At 41.1% G+C, this 18,443-nt stretch overlaps 1 long non-coding RNA gene across 1 annotated transcript; it reads right to left on the bottom strand.

Annotated features, from left to right (window-relative positions):
- Positions 1–283: 283 nt before the first annotated feature.
- On the bottom strand, positions 284–10,416 carry LOC145391324 (uncharacterized). The gene is made up of 3 exons (XR_013895835.1): positions 10,348–10,416; positions 6,400–6,490; positions 284–393 (listed from the first exon to the last, which is right to left on the bottom strand). It is a non-coding gene; the product is annotated as an uncharacterized LOC145391324 (long non-coding RNA).
- Positions 10,417–18,443: the final 8,027 nt, after the last annotated feature.

Here is an 18,443-nt window from a genome sequence, read left to right as displayed (position 1 = left end):
GTTTATTTGGTATCAGTGTTAATAATAAAAATAAATTACTCCTTGCAATAACTCTCTTGGTTTTAGCCTAACCTTTAATTAAGTCCTACATTCAAACTAAAATCTAGGCATCAAAATGTTAAGCAGCTAAAATGCAATTGTGGAAACATAAGCAATGAGGGGTAATGAGTGAAGGGAGGTGTGGAAAATGGGGTAATGGATAAATAAAGGTTGGGAACCCCTGCTATAGACAGACAGATAAAAAATAAAAATGCCCACTCACCCACACCCACCTGTACTCCACAAGGACCCTCTGGTGTGGCAGGAGGTTGATGAGTGCAATGCATTACCAGAACGACTCAGGAGTGTTGTTGGTGATCCAGAGGACTTCTGATGCTAGCTGGCTGTAGTCCTCTGCAAAATAACAAAGTCACTGGAGGAGGGAAGTGCATAAATCATCATTATCATCTTCATCTGCATCATCATCATCATCCAGATCTACTTTCCAACCCTAGGATGGTGTGAGGTAAAATGCAGAGCCAGAAATAACTATATAGAATGTGAAAATAAAGCCTATCCAGTTGAATGTGCCACACACTCACTCCCTCACCATTCAAGCCCCTGGAATCCTGACTCCACCTCAGAAACATCCACACTTAAATGCTTCATATTCTAGCATTAATATCCTGTACATCTCAGTAGTCAAGATGGAGAGATGGTTATTTTATGCTGTGATACATAGACAAACAGACAGACTGACAAATGAGGAAGTAAAGGAGCATTGTGGTGTTGATGTGGTTGAAAGTGTTCAGAAATACTCTGAGATGGTTTGGCTATGTGGAGAGGATGGACAATGAGAGACTGACTAGAAGAGTTTGTAAATGAGGTGGAGGGGAAGTGGGGGAGGGGGAGACCAAGAATGAGGAGAGGGATGGAGTGGAAAGGATGGAGAATAAGAGACTGATTAGAAGAATGCATGTGAGGTGGGGGGGGAGACCAAGGATGATATGAAGTGGAGACGATGGACAATAAGAGACTGACTAGAAGAGTGCATGTGGGTGAGATGGGAAGGGAGATCAAGGATGAGACGGAGTGGAGAGGATAGAGAATGAGAGATTGACAGGAATAGTACACGTGAATGAGGTGGAGGAGGAGGCCAATGATAAGATGGAGGGATGCAATGGAGAGAGATAAGAGAGAGGAAGGGTGTGAGTTGGAGGGAGGGCAGAGGACAGGGTAACATGGAGGCAATTTGTTAGCAGCCATCTCTTACAGGAATAAGGTGCCTTGCAACAGATAGATAGACACAGATGATAGAAAAATAGATAAAGTGATCAGACAGAGACATAACTGACACAATATATAGCAGACTGAGCGTGGAGATACCCTGCCTAACCTCGAATGACCTAATCCAACTTAAATCAACCCAACCTAATCTAGCTTAACCTCACCTAACCCAGTCTAATTGTATTTAACCTCACAATCTCACGTAACCTCCCCATACTTAACATAACCTATTTTGAAGCAGCCTAACCACATCTAACCCTACCTAATCCCACCCAGTCTCACTTAACCATACCATACCTGACCTAACCCAACCCAGTCAAGCCTAAAATGACCTAATCCAACCGAACCTAACCCAACTAAATAAAACCCAACCCAAAACCTATCAAAACCGACGTATTCTAAAGCAATCTAACCTAATCCGTCTATATCTAGTCGAACTGAAGCCAACCCAACCAAAAATTACCTAATCAGACCAAACCCTGCCCAAAGTGACCTAACCTAACTTTCGATCGGCTATATATTCGCTAATAAATTTTGCTGCCTGAAAAAAAGTCTACGGATGTCACATTCCAAGTTTCGCCTGTTCTGTGTACACGTATAACTTCGTTCTTACCTAATTGTATCTTTACAGGAATGAGTCAAGCTCGTACTGTCTCGTGTCTTAAACCATATTTATCGTACATATCCTTAAATTTGTGAATTGTTTTGGCACACTATTTCATTCGGTAGTGCATTCCATTGATCAATTGCTCTGTTTGGGAAACTGAATTTCCTTACGTCTTTATCACCTCTCTTCTTATGCAGTTTTTTGCAGTGTCCTCTTGCTGATGCTTCTCCATATGTTAGGTAATCATTTATGTGTGTGTGTGTGTGTGTGTGTGTGTGTGTGTGTGTGTGTGTGTGTGTGTGTGTGTGTGTCTGTCTGTCTGTCTGTGTGTGTTGAGTCGTGTGTGTACGCAGGAGAGCCTGTGTTTGCGTCAGGCAGGGATACTGAGTGTGGAGGGATGGCTGAGTTCATATTAAGCCTGTGTGAATAGAGGTTTTTGTATGCATGTTAGTAAATGTGTGTGTGGAGTGTGTGTGTGTGTGTGTGTGTGTGTGTGTGTGTGTGTGTGTGTGTGTGTGTGTGTAATTCTAACTCACAGAAGAATCATGGAAGAGAATTACATGCGCTTCAGTTGAAGGTGTGGGATGATGGGTCTCTTTGATCCCACTTGAACACATATAAGACTTCAGCATGCAAGTATAATTATGCAAACACACACCCTTGAGTCAAGGGAAACTACCTGATATTTGGAAAAAAGCAAATATAGTCCCCTTATTCAAGAAAGGAAATAGACAAAATCCTCTCAACTACCGACCAGTATCACTGACCAGTGTTGTAAGCAAGGTATTAGAAAAACTTATAAGAAAAGCTTGGGTAAATCATCTAGAAGAACACAGTATGATAACAGAAAGACAGTTAGTTTCAGAAAAGGAAAATCATGTGTTACTAATCTGTTGAGCTACTATGACAGAGTAACAAACACAATACAGGAAAGGGAAGGATGGGTGGGCAGTATCTATTTAGATTTCAAGAAAGCTTTTGACACAGTACCACACCAAAGACTTTTATGGAAGCTGTACCATCAAGGAGGAATTCGAGGCAAACTGTTTTGTTGGATGCAAGACTTTCTCATAAAAAGAGAAATGAGGACAGTACTAAGGGGAAACTACTCATCATGGAAAGAAGTGACTAGTGGAGTACCACAGGGTTCGGTGCTGGCACCAATCATGTTTCTAGTGTACATAAATGATATAAACAGTAACACTGGAAATGAGAGCTATCTGAATATGTTTGCAGATGATGCAAAAATACAAAGGAGAATTACTAGCACAGACTCTTGTAGGGGGCTACAAGAAGAATTAAATAAACTTCATGAATGGAGTAGTACATGGCAAATGGAATTCAATGTGGACATGTGTCATGTAATCAAGTTTGGTAAAAGTGGAAAAAGACCTGATTGGGATTATAAGTTAGGAAATAAAACCCTATACACATCAGAAAGAGAGAAAGACCTAGGTGTAATTATCAATAACAGACTATCTCCGGCTGACCACATCAGCGAGAAGGTACGGAACATGTATACACTGCTTGCAAATATGAGAATAGCATTCACATACATAAATGAAGACATGCTAAGAAGGATAATAACATCATTCATTAGACCAACCCTGGAATATGCATCAGTAGTCTGGAGTCCTCATCTCAAAAAGCATATAGACAAGATTGAAAAAGTTCAAAGGGCCAATTCAAGATGGATACCAAGCTTAAGGGACCTAAGCTACGAAGAAAGACTAAATAAACTGAATCTACCAACACTACAGGAGAGAAGGAAAAGAGGTGACATGATAATGCTATATAAGTGCATATCAGGAAAGGAGAAAATAGACATAAATGATTACTTAACATATGGAGAAGCATCAGCAAGAGGACACTGCAAAAAACTGCATAAGAAGAGAGGTGATAAAGACGTAAGGAAATTCAGTTTCCCAAACAGAGCAATTGATCAATGGAATGCACTACCGAATGAAATAGTGTGTGCCAAAACAATTCACAAATTTAAGGATATGTACGATAAACATGGTCTAAGACACGGGACAATACGAGCTTGACTCATTCCTGTAAAGATAAAATTAGGTAAGAACAATTAGGTAAGAACACAGCTCTCTTTCTCTCTCTCTCTCTCTCTCTCTCTCTCTCTCTCTCTCCAACTCTCTCTCTTTTACTCTAGTTCATATTTCAAGTGCATATGTAAGTCTATGTCTGACCTTTCACCATATATGTCTGCCTGATTCGCCACGGCTACAATATATCATCTTGCCTGGTCATTACTTACAGCCTCGTATCTGCATAATAAACCGTGAAATATTGTAACTGGCGGACCGTGGCAGGAAAACGAGAGAAAAAGAGGCTGGATAAGAGAAAAGGAGCCGAGAGTAAAAGCAAAAAGAACAGAGAATGAGATAAAGAGAGCAGAGACTGACACAAAAAGCATAATGGCATGAATGGGGCCAGAAAAAGTGAAAGAGGAAGGACAGAAGAGAGGAAAAGGATAGACACCTAAAGCAGCACTACACTGAGTGAGTGGATGGTGTGCACAGGAAAATGACACAGCTAGGAACAATATTACAAATGCTGTACTTAGTCTCCTGTCATGACACCATCACTCCAGCAACCAATGCTTGTGCAGTGGGCATGGTGAAGGATGACCCTCCTGTCCTAAGGTGCTTTCAGCAGAGGTAAAATGGGTTTATAGCTTCATAAAAACCTATGCATTTGTGTCTCCTGTTGCCACTATTTGGTAACATGGAGGCACCTTTCATACTCAGAGGGTTAAGAAATCTTCCACAGTGGTACTGCATGTCATTACTGTACTTTCAAGTTTATAAATGATATATTTATTAATTTCTATAGTAACCCAGTGACATTAAGTTGGTGCTTTAAGAAAGGCATGTTATTTATAAGTTAACATATTTAGAGAACAATTATGATGCTATAGCATGTGTAGGTCTTTTCACCTGATGGCAGCTGTCCATGGCACCACCACCGTGCATTGTCAAGATGGCAGTTATGAAGCAGCATGTCATTACTAATGCTAGGTATTAATATCAACCACCCTGGCATAGTAAATGGTTCCTGGATACAAAAGACCACTTGGTTTGTCAGTCGGGGGTAGAATCACCAGGAGGTAGCACTACACAGTGTGAGTGCACTGCAGGTGCCCCAAATTATAGGAAGGCAAGTTATAAGTACACACTCACTCCCTAACCATTCCAGCCCTTGGAATCCTGACTCCACCTCATAAATATCCTCACTTAAATGCTTCATATTCTGGAATTAATATCCTGTATATCTCAGGAGTCAAGATGGAGAGATGGTTATTTTATGCTGTGATACATAGACAAACAGACAGACTGACAAATGAGGAAGTAAAGGAGTATTGTGGTGTTGATGTGGTTGAAAATGTTAAGAGAAATACTCTGAGATGGTCTGGCTATGTGGAAAGGATGGAGAATGAAAGACTGACCAGAAGAGTTTACCAGTGAGGTGGAAAGGAAGAGGGGGAGAGGGAGATCAAGAATGAGGAGAGGGATGGAGTGGAAAGGATGGAGAATAAGAGACTGACTAGAAGAATGCATGTGAGGTGGGGGAGGGGGGAGACCAAGGATGTTATGAAGTGGAGACGACGGACAATAAGAGACTGACTAGAAGAGTGCATGTGGGTGAGATGGGAAGGGAGACCAAGGGATTTGGAACCCTTTTTAAAGTGGCAGCGTCTGGACTGACTCTATCGGACAAGTACACGTGAAGCTACAGAACGTGGTGAAATTTTTTGGCCTATCAGATGAAGCCGGGATTCTGCAAGCTTGAATGGTGAGTGAATGGAAGTGTGTCCCATTGAACTGGGCAGACTCTGGCTGTCTGGACGCTGCTACTCCTCACCCCACCCTAGGGTGGGATAGGAGGTCTGGATGATGATGATGATAATGATGATGATGATGATGATGATGATGATGAAATATGGAAGAATAAAGAAGGTAATAACTTACACCATTATTTAGCAAATGAAAGTATTAAAATAATAAATCAAAAAATATATAATAAAACAGGTATTGATGCTGATGAATTAAAATGTGATGAACAGAAATAAATGCTGCATCACAATGGGCATGACTTCAGTTGTAGATGTTATACAACTCATGAAACAAGTCTTCACATTTCAGAGTACTGAATGGTGGATAAATAAATGTGAAGGCCAATAACCCATGCACCTAACTGATTTTTATTCCTACTTGACCATTTTCTTACTTAATTTCACTATGCTACCCACATGCCTGTGCTGGAGAATAGGGATGGGAAGACGATTATATGTAAGGTGAATTTCCCCATACACAAAACTTCCTTTGGATGATTTAGAGAATGTACAAAGCAGTTTGCCACATTTATGTAAATGAATATGCTGAAAATATACCAGTAATCATAACATCAATAGACAAAAACTATAGGAAAACTACAGGATGCATCTGTTAACCTAGAACCATAAGACTGTGCAAACCAGACAATTAAAAACTACATCTTAAAACTCTTACCTTCTCCAGTCATATTTTCTGATGAGTCTCGTCGATGGCCATTAGGTCTGTCTGGTGGATAATTCTGCTATGTCTTCTCAGGCGTTGTTACCTGTGAGGTGGAGAAAGTAAAGGCATAATGAGAGTCATAACATATCATATCATTTATAGAGGTTCCAGCATGCTTGCATATATTGGCCTTGATCACCTACTGGCAGCTCTCCATCCTGCTTGATCTCTGGCAGCCTTCCTGTTCAGTCCCTTATCCCTGAGGTCACACTATGACCTCATCTCTGGGCTTTTTCAGTGTGCCTCTTGCAACCCTACCCTCGAAGTTCACTTTTCTTACTTTTTGCACCAAACTGTCATTCTCCATCCCCTCCACATGTCCTTACCATCTCCAGTCTACCCCTCCTCATCACAACACCAATACATCTCTAGTCCCATCCTTCCTCTAAATACTTTAGTTGTAAACCTAGCCCCCCTATGCCTTGCATTCAAGGATGCACTACACATCCATCTAACCATTGTCAGTTCTATATGTTTGAGCCAACAAATACAGCATCCTCTTCCTTTACTGCCCAGGTCTCACTACCATACAGCATTACATTCCTAACACATGTCACCTACAAAGATCCCTTAGCATGGAAGGAGAGCCCTCTCAATGTCAGGAGAGGCAACAGCTCCCTGAACTTCTTCCAACCACTCCTTACTCTGGCCAAAGAGATGCTCCAGCCTCACCTCCAGTACATAACATGTCTCCCAAATTAATTTCTCAAATTTGTTTCTCAAAAGCACCAGTCCTTCCATAGGGAATTCTCTAGCTCTGGAAACACGTATACATTATTTTTACAGTTACAAGAATTGTGACATCTCTCATATACAATACAAACTTCATCAGTAAAAAAAAAAAAAAAAAAAAAAAGAAGAGGAAAATAAAGGGGCAATAATTAAACCCTACAATCATCTGTCATAATACCTCTCTTCAGGACGTAGCATTTTTAAAAAAGAAAGGCTTTTAGCTGTCTCTTAAAGGATTCAGCAGAAGAGAGTTGTCTCATGGACAATAGCAATCTATTATATAATCTAGGGGCTCTATACACAAAAGAACAATCAGCGAAAGATGACTGGTGAATGGCTCCAGGCTCGTCAAGATGCAAGGAATCATCTTCACTGCATAACATCACACCTGGGCGTGTCGATGGGAGTTTTAACAATTCAGCAAGATACTTCGGTTCACCAAACTTAAGAACCTTGAATGTAAAAAGAGTCAGTTTAAATTCAATTCTAGCCTTTACTGGTAACCAATGCAACTCAATCAGAAACGGGGTAGTTGAGGTTCTCGGAGGGAGACCAAAGATAAGCCGTGCCACCCTGTTCAACACAGACTGAACTCTTGTTAGTATATTATTTGGAAGACCAACCCACAGTGAATTACAATAATCAACACGAGACAAGACCACTGCATGGACCAATGTTAAGAGGCACCGTCTATTCAGGAATTTTCTCACAGCGTACAGATTTCTGATGTGCAAGTTACACCCTCTGACAACTTGATTAATATGTTCTTGGTGATTTAACTTTGAATTGAAATAAACACCCAGATTTCAAAAAGAGCTGACTGGATGAAGCTGTGGCACGCCAATGTTCAAAACCAGGGCACTGTCAGTGTCGTCACCCCTTCTGTTTCCTCTGATGACGATGATGATCTCAGTTTTCCCATTATTTGGCTTAAGTTTCCTCCTAGCCATCCAAATCTTAATATCAGACAATAGAGATTCAAGCTTAGTCTTAGTATCATTGATATCTTACATCTTAACGTAGAGGTGGGTGTCATCAGCATAAACATGATAGAAATGATGGGACAAAACTCTTCCACACACTCAGGAGACTCACCAGCAAGATCAATCCTTTCACACCTGACAATCTCTATATGCTCTCCACAACACACCACACACATGAACTCTGCATTATCTCACAGCATTGCAGGTGGCTGTCATGCCGCTTGTGGGACAAAGTTTAAGAGGTGACTTCTGTGCTCTATAGCACATAAAAAACAAGTTACTTCCTAATTTTCAGTTATAAGGACACTTGTTGCACTGTACTGTGGTATGGACATAGCCTACAAGAGCACAATCGCAAGCACTACACTTAGCACTAAATATGCTACATGAGCATAATAGCAGTTAAGGTTATGATGTTCTCCTTATAATTTTTACATTTCCTCACTAATCATATCACTTATTGTCATTTGTTACTACAGAGTCACCTACAAGGTGCTGAAGTAACGTACTGTAATTATGCCAGGTTGTCACATGAGGGAAAAAATGTACCACTACATCTCATATGCACCCACTTCTCACAAATACTGCAGAAGATGGAGTTCCTTCCCATACCCTTGTGGCAAACTGCACATGGCCATCCTCCTTGCTTTGTCCTGCCACCTGCCCCAGATATCATCACTTGTAGTTTATTTGGGCAAGGTTATTCAGACTAATACAAAATAATCTTTATACTCTGTAAAGGCCAATTTTCATAGTCACCTGTATAGTATATGAAAAACTTAGAAAATCCACGCAACTAACACAAATATAAGTACTGTACAGTACAGTAAAACCTAGAGATAATGAATCTCAGTTTACCAAACCACCTCCCATCCAGTGTCACCTCTGACAGCAACTCCAATGGGTGAGGAAGTGGAAGTGAGGAGAAAAAAGGCTAAAGCTGCTGCATGTGTGATGATGTGTGCCAAGTGCATGGTAGGCCTTTGTATGGCAGAGTGCTTCCATGTCTCTGAATGCTTCAGAGTCAGAAAACATCGTATATACAGGTCAAGATAATGGTTTAGTGTACATCTATCTATCTATCTATCTATTGCCAGACGCCATAATCCTGTACGGGGTGGCCATTTGACTCTGAGTTATTTGTTTTACAGGGAGCGGCACTAACTCTCCACCAACCCACTTGACATGCAGGGAGCACGTATGGTTTGGTTACATGGTTACCACCCAGCATTGTAAATGGTTTCTTAGCTTACAGGAAACCATTTGGCTTGTCACTCAATGTAAAGCCACCTGTAACGGAAAGAAAAGCAATAAGTAGTGACAGGAAAGATGGGAGAAATAGGAAGAGAGGAGGGCAGGCACAGAAAAAGTGCCGTGGATAAATGAATGAAAGTAGAGAGGGTGGGGAAAGAAGGCAGTGGAGGGATGTGAAAGCGAGCGGGGGGTAGGAGGGAGAGGTGGGGGGGACATCAGGAGGAGTAAGGGAGCTTAGACATGGTTATAATGACCAATACCAGAGTATTATGCTCATACGTCATTCCACAACATTCCTCTGTCAACTCTTGCACTCTTTTATATTAATCAAATATGTTATACAGAATATTGTACTCTAGGAAGTCTCTAGTACCATTTCTTAAAAATACATCTTTAAAGTGTACATAAAAATATAAAATCAGTGTAACAATGAATAAGGAGACAATGGTCAGTGACAATGTAGTGTGCAACACACAAGTGACAGTGACAGTAGGAGTGCTTCTGAGTGTACCACACCTCTAAACACTTCAGGATATACTGTAATGTGTACATACCCAGTTTCAATATATTAGAAAATAAATAATTTGTGTAATAATGAGCATGGAGACAATGGTGAGTGACACTGCTGTGTACTACACAATAGCGAAAGTGAAAGTGATGCTCGCTACGAGCATTATTCTGGACTGTTATTCTGTAGTTTTATATGACCAAAGATGAGTACTTACAGAGATAGAAAACTACTTTGTAAGTGCATAACAAGTAATTAGTGGTAGAAAAATAAGCAAATGAGTGACTATCTTTGGTGAAGTCAAGTGCTACATTTTTTCCCTCATGTGACAACCTGGCATAATTACAGTACGTTACTTCAGCACCTTGTAGGGGTTGGGGTACAAAAGTATAGTTAATACATGCTGTACAGATTACTGCTTACCGTATGATGGAAGAACAGAGATGCGATTCTGGTAAATGGGTCCTTCTTGTCTAAATGAACAGTGTCAAGACCTCTTGCTGCCACAGCCACCATAAAGAGGCACTGGTGGCCACACCTTGTCCTGCATCTGAGGATTGAAATAAAGAAATGGTTACAGATGGTTCTTTAAATCTACTCTCTAATATTTTTAACATACCCAACAGCAAAACATATTAACATTATTTCACTTAGTACCATTGGTTAAAATGAAAATATACCTAAGCAGATTTTGTCTTTATCAATGAAAGAAAAGTTGAGGGCATTCATTGTTAAACCCTGTCACAATTATCTATAAAAAAATAAAAAGTCAATACTCTGATACAAGGTAAGCAATTGTATAACTGTTGCAATAAAATATAACTAAAGGTGAAAAGCAAGATACAGTATAACCTTGGACCTAACAAGAAAACAATACAGATAAAAGAAAACACCAGCCTTTGCAAGACAACTCCCAAATACCACAGTGAAAGCAAGACTCCATAAACAAACACCTGTATGCACTAAGAAAATGAGACATATCCATTTTTATCAAATTACACACAGTTTTAATTAAAACCTTAGCAGGATTATGCGATACAGAATTTTAATGGCAAGAATAAATGAGACAAACACATCTATCCTAGAAAGTCATAGGATGACTTAAACACCCCTCACCCTATCATCATCACTTCCAACCAAGCTTCCCATCATAAAATGGGATAAGAATCATCCAAAAAGAGGAAAGAGGAAGCACACAATAGAACTAATAAACAGAGCATCCAGTGAAATGGGCAGCACAACCTTTCACACACAATTCGAGCCTTCAAAATCTTGGCTCAGCTTCACAGGTGCAAAACTATCCATATAAACTTCACTTGTACTTTTCCTGTTTACATGCAGTTATGTGTGCACCTGTGGCACAAAGTATTCCCATGGACTCCCTTGCTAAAAAACAAAATGTGCCATAACTGTCTTATGCATCTATTTTCACATTTTGTCCTTCTATCTTAATCATCTCTTACTTCCTTAACTTCCACACCTCATTTTCTCACACATTCCTTCACCATTTCCAGCCATCACCTTGGCCTTCCCTGCCTCCTTCCACCTCTTCCCATCAAGCGCACACAACAAATTCTATTTAATAACATCATTGAAACAATACTTTCAATGAAAGGTAAGACTTTTCCTATACAGTTCTGATACAGTAGTGTAATTTGTAGTAACACACCAACAAAGCTGCAATGACAACAAAGATGCTGTATATATAGATATAGATTTTATATACAGTAAAACCTCTAAGTTGGAATAATAGGGGCTGAGGCCATTTTGAGTTCACTGAATTCCTAACTTATGGAAAGTGTGAGGCCTCCTGACTAACCAGAAAAAAAATTCCTTATCATGTTTGCAGAGGGTGTAATCCAAGCATAAGGAGGAGGGGCCTTTTGGTAAGATATAGAGGTGTTATGGGGGCACAAGATCACTTCTGTGCAACATTTCCACTTCTGTGCAACATTTTCTAACCATAATCACAATTGCACTACCTTACACTTTATATACAGGCCTTAAGAACACTATTACACTATACATACACTTTATATAGGCCTTAATCATTACTGTTGAGAACTATTGTATGCAAAATTAATCACTATCAGAGTTACTGCAGAAAATTTGTGCAGGCAACTCTGAGCTGACATGACACAATCGTGGAGGAAGCTGGGATATACCAGGATTTGGCTGCCATTAGAGGGAATTTTACATCTTATGTGTTGGTTTTCAGACTGGAAGCCACTATGGGCCCTCACAGGCTAAAACACGATGACCCTAGTGTGTCATGCCAAGACTGGGTTTCCATTAGATGACATTTTACAACTTAGGGATTTTTTTCCAGGATTTTTAAGACGATATTTTGAAAAATCTATTCCATCCAACATATAATCCTATGTTGCCCCATGAGAAGCATAGGAGTCTGGGGCTCGGCAAGTTGGTCCTGACATTTAAGATGACAGTGACCAGCCTCACTCATCCCTGAGTGGCATTTGATGAGCAATAAACCCCAACCATCCCTTGGATATAAACCTATACAAGCTCAATCCGATTGGAATGCCTTGATTTCCCACTAAACCACCAGGCGCCATAATTTGGACACATGGTTAAAACCGAGCATAGTAAGTGGCTTCCTGGTGTACAGAAAACTGCTTGGCTTGTCACTCAGTGTAGAGTCACCCACAGGCAGAAGCAAGAGGAAAGAATGAGGGAAAGAACAACATAAGAGGGAATATACTGTACTGTATTACAAATTATTTACATTTAGAGTAGACATTCAGCAGAAACACACCAGATTACACTACCACTACTGCTATTACTACTACTACTCCAACTACCACTACCATATACCTCAACTTGCCCAACACTGTCTTCAGCAACCCATTTCATACATAGTTCAGTGGCAGAGCAATGCAATGCTACAGCTAGTTATCCTTTCCACAGCACTTCTTTGTGATGAGCATCATATTCTAGTGTTTAACTATTGTTCAAACTCAAAAAATTCAAGATGCTGAGAATTTTTAAACCAAAATGAAGAGCATGGCATTATTTCAATAGGCTTTTCTTACAGCTCAGTTTTCAAGACTGGGAGTTGTCACTTTCAGACCAAATTAAAGTGAAATGAGTATAATATATTCTAATGTTTATTCTTACAAGATCATTATCAAGATGAGGGGCAGTTGAGGCCAAGTTCAAGAAAAGAGTATGGCTGCTTTTTTTTTTTTTTTTTTTTTTTTTTTATGCAAGGAAGAAGAAACCATAGGCAAGGAGCCCGCACACCATTCCTTCCAAGAAAAAAAAATACAAAAACAATACAAAAGAGCCAAAGTCAAGATCCGTTCATGTCGAGATACCTGGACACACTGCGTTTGAAAGACTGGAGATTATAGGTAGGCCTAAATTTGTCCTTTTGTAGCTTTTTTTGTAGCACAAAGGCAGAAAGACAATACGACATCTACATCTTACCCATAACACTTCAGGACTAACATTATAGTCTAGAATTACTCTTGTTATGGATGATGAATTAAACTCTTGTTACAGCTCAGGAATATGGCTGGAAAGAGAATTTTAGGCCAGGTTAGAGTAAAACCTGTATACTGCCATTTACAGTAGACTGCTTCATCATGGTCAATGGCTCAGCAAACATTCTAGCCCCTTGATACCAGGATTCCAGGGGCCTGAATGGTGAGAGAATGGCCATGTGGCTCATTCAACTGGATGAACACTGGTTAGTATCTCATTCTATCAAGTTTTTTTCTGCCTCTCTGGACCCTACCTTGGGGTGAGAAAGGTGTGGATGATCCCAGTAACACATCAGCCACATATTCTTGCTCCTATAGCCAGTTTTCTAATAAAGGGTCATTCCCATGACTAACATGAAGATGTGGTTGCATGGACTTTGACAAACCCTTAACTAGGGGTTAGGAATGAGTCCATTGTTATCATCATCGCACATCCGGACCTCCTTTCCCACCCAAGGGCAGGTAACTTGGTCTAAATTTGCCATCCCTCCATCTTAAATGCTAAACTGTAATACTAGACAAATATCAAAATATAAGGCTCGTCACAAAGTGCTATGGGATGAATGTAGAGCCAAACCACTGTCTTTCTACCAATAAGCTCTGTGAAATAACCCACAAATGAAAATATGAACCTAGTTACTGTAATGCACCTATAGTCAAACTAACCTCTCAAACTGAATACACTTGGCCATCAACTAACTGAAAAGGAGCTAGGGATCTTTACAAAGTTGTTGCATGGAAAACTGAGCCTTACGTATGGAATGTTTCTCCTTGGTTACTAGTCAAAATTACTCACCCAATCTTACTACACCTGGCTGTAAATTAACTGAAAAGGGACAAGGGATCAGTGTTAAATAAGATATTCTATACCAAATTTAGAATTCAATTTGTATCATCGTATCAAAGGCACCAACATCCTTGCATGCATCAGCCGTGGTCACCTAATGGCGGCTCTCCACGCTGCTTGATGGGTTTCAAGTCACGCCGGCCCCTAGTTTTGCTGGCCCTAGCCACTCTGGCCTCCCACCCTAGTCACACCGACCCCCCTTTCCTGACAGAAATCCAGTCGTTACAGCTGTTATTATTACTCATTTTTAGCTAACCTAATTATTATTATTAGCTAAGGGTCGGAGTGACTAGGGCGGGAAGAGCTATGGGCCGGAGTGAGTCACTTCCGCTTGATCCACCACTACATCTCCTATGCAGCCACTTATCACAAACACTGACCAAGATGAAGTTATTTCCCACACCCTTGCAGCAAACTACACCTGGCCACACTTCCTCTGCTTTGACAGTATTGCCACCTGCCCTACATATCATCACTTTTGTTGGTGAAAGTCTGCTGTATGTATATCTAACCCCTCTAGAAAAGCCTCTTAAGCTATATAAAGCCATATGGAAGTAGCAGGCACAAAAAAATAATAGATATGGTTACGGCATACTGACCAAAGTCGTATCCAGCTAAATGTCCTCTCCAGCAATAGTGTTATGATGGTTGTGGTTGCTCTAGTAGTGGCTATGATAGTTCTGGTAGCTGTGGTGGTGGTAGTCCTGTACAGCTAAATGCCTTGATGCCAGGAAGGTGCCCACAAATTACTTCACCTCCATGTCATGCAGTTTTTTGCCATCATGCTGTCCTTCCCCCCAAACTCACACCCCTGAAAAAGAACATTCATATAAGCCATGACACTAAAAACTCCAGGAAAAATATCAATGGGTAAGCTTTAGAAATACTCAGGAATGTTTGCAAGACACGCTAAAGTCAATATTATCAGCATAAAAACAATTAATGGGAAGAAAAAGGAAAAAAATCTTATAAAAAAATGTAAAAATCCTTCACCAGTCACAGCTCCAGCCAGGCTGACCAAAGCTGGCAGATTCCACCAATCTCCACATTCTTTCCCTCCACTTGTTCCCTGCCCCCTCCATCCCCCCACCAGTTCCCACCCCCTCTATCCCTCCCTTCATGTCCATTCTTCCTCCTTCCTGCCTCTCCTCCACCCCATCTCTCTCTCCTTTCTTCCTTTCCCCTCCTTGTCTTTCCATCTCTGGTCATCCTTCTTCCCTCTACCTCTTCCACTTCCCTGAAAAGCAGCTTCCTCCATCCCCCTCTCCCTCCTCTCTCCCCCTTCATCTCCCCTCCTTCCTGCCCCCTTATGCCCTCCCTCCCCTCCACTCCCTCTCCCTCCTCCTCCCTCCCCTGCAACATACAACAAGGGGGGGATTAGAAGCAATAGGAAAAAAGGGTGCATTATGATACAAAAGTAGCTACTACTGTCTGTTCAGTCACTGAGGTTCATTTTATCATTTACTTGATTAAAAAAAACTGCCTCCTGAAAATAAAATCACTTTAATCCTACAGGGGCTCTATGAGGCAGAACCTGGATGAAAATTTAATCACAGCAGCAAACATGTAAGTTTTGTAGGTTGTCTTGATAAAAAAATCCAAGTGAAATGTGCCAGTGATATACAATAGGGCCCCCATTTATGCGACAATTTGGTGGACAAACAAGCACACATAAATGGAAAATGCATAAATGGAACCGCAGGCCTTATGGGAAAAATGGAGTTTGGTGGACAGACATTCCCCACTTTAGGGGCTAGACTTATGATTATATTATTTTCACACTCACATGGACATTAATACTCCTCCATTATAAAGAACAATGATATGTATTCCAACTAAGGTACAATAATAAACAAAGAACAATGTACAAATCGTTGTTCACCGTAATTCTACCAAGTTGCAGGGGAGGGTGGGATTCCGTTGCTGTGGGCGAGGTTACTGCTCATCCTCTTCCTCACTACTGCTATCACCTAACACTGACCCAGAACACCTCATAGCATCCACCTCTTGAATGATGCCTTCAAAATCGTGATCACTCACAACAGACATTACATCATCATTCTGGTGCAATGGGCCTGGCGTGGTCTCGAATAGTGCGGCAGGCTGGGCTGGCTGGCCGGGTTGGGCTGGCTGGACTAGATGAGCAATTTTTGTTATTAATGTTTGCTTCCTCCTGTTCAATTTTTTAATGTGCTGTTCTTTGTAGATGTGAAACATGTTGTCAATGGCATGAATCACTTCTGTTTTGCGAATGCTTGACTGCTCGTTTGCCATTAAGACATCCTTCAATTCATCTACAGCTACCAAGATAACACAAATGTTTGCCATAGCAAGTTCTCCTGCAGATGTGACTTGCAGGGATTGTGGCTGATCCTGTAGACTGTCCTCAATTGCTGTAGCACTCATGATGTCTTCTGGGGTAGTCACTTCACCAGCTGCACTAATCTCTGCTACGTCCTCAAGAGTCATCTCACTAAACCCGGGAACCTGCCTTGCTGCCTCTACGGCTTGTGTAACACTGTCACCCATGTTCTGCACTTGCCCGCGCTGCTCACTAACTAGAATGGGACAGAGAGGCTTCCAGGCATGATAAATTGTAGCATCACTGATCTCGTTCCATGCCTTAAGAAGATTATCCACTGCACTCTTAACGGTGAACTGGCACCGGAACTGGTGCACACTCAGCACTTAGTGGTCAGCCTAGGGTAGTGGTTGAGGATCATCAACTTCCTTATCTTCTTCTGCCTGGAGCTAAGGGTCGTTAATGTCAGCATCCTCGTCAGCCTCAGCAATGATTAAACAAATTTCTTTCCCACTCTCAGTTCTTGACCTCTGAAGCTTATAGACATGCATTTGATAGAGCGCTTTCACATTAGCAATGATTTCTTGATCTAACGGCTGGACCACACTTGTAGTATTAGGGGGAAGAAAAACAATCTTGACATTGGGATGAAGATCTGAATGATAGTCAGGGTGGGCAGGGCAGTTGTCCATTATTAGCATAACTTGAAAGGGTATCCCCAACTGTTGACACTTTAACTTTGCATCTGGCACAAAATGCTTTAACAGCCAATCCTTGGTTGTTGACGAGTTCATCCGGCCATTCTGGGTCGCCCTCCAGTAAACAGGTGCGTTGCTCATGTCTCGCAGGTGCTTGAAACACCTGGGATGCTTTGCTGTGTGTACCACCATAGGCTTCATTTTGTGAGTGCCAGTCAAGTTAAACAAAAGAGCAGTTATTCTAGACTTGTATGCTTTTCTGCCGTGAGCTTGCTTGATTTGTTTTGCGAGGTAGGTTGACTTGGGCATTCTTTTGTATCGTAATCTAGCTTCATCCATGTTATAAATGCAGTCAGGACTATAGCCTCCCTCGTCGATTAGCTCCTTCAGATAAGTAGAAAACATCCCAGTTGCCACACTGTCTGCTGAGGCACTCTCTCCAGTCAGCTTCACATTACAAATTCCTTTCCTTTCCAGGAAATGCTGTAACCACCCATTTGATGCAGTAAACTTGCCTGGAGGGGAGTTCGACTTGGGGCAAATAATTTGGTAAAATGCCTTTGCTTGCTGTTTAATTTGACGCTTGTCCAGTGGTACCCCCTCTTGTTCTTTCCTCGATATCCAGATGTTCAGAAACTTCTCCATCTTTACCACTCGATCGTCTGTAGTGTAAGTGTGAGAGTCTAGGCCAGACGAGCCACAGGCCTTGATGCTTTTCAAAATTTCCACCTTGTTCTTCCAAATTGCTCTCACTGATGATTAACCCAACCCCATAGCTTTACCAATGGCTGTAATACCCTCACCATTCTCTTTTCTCTCGATAACATCTCTCTTCATCTGTAGAGCGATACTCTTACTTTTCCCTCCTTGACTTAGTGGCATAATAGCAGCCAAACGATATGCAACTCAGAGAATAAAGTACTGTATAATTTTATGAACTTCGGTGAACACTCTCTCTCTCTCTCTCTCTCTCTCAGCCAGGCACAGCCAGGCCACCACAGCCTCGCATAAAATGATGGAGTGCACGCATAATTGTGTTTCTCCCCGAATTTAGGCAACTATGTGTAGCAAGCCGCATAAAATGACTTAATTTCGCATAAACTGATAACTATTGAATGAATATTTTGCCGCTTGCATAAATGTAGAAATGCATAAACTGAACATGC

The sequence above is a fragment of the Coenobita brevimanus genome, chromosome 2 (assembly GCF_032717465.1).
Source record: "Coenobita brevimanus isolate Jiangsu-jjx chromosome 2, ASM3271746v2, whole genome shotgun sequence".
Taxonomy (NCBI): domain Eukaryota; kingdom Metazoa; phylum Arthropoda; class Malacostraca; order Decapoda; family Coenobitidae; genus Coenobita; species Coenobita brevimanus.
Note: the sequence above shows the minus strand (reverse complement) of the source record. Positions and strands in the feature narration are given on the sequence as shown.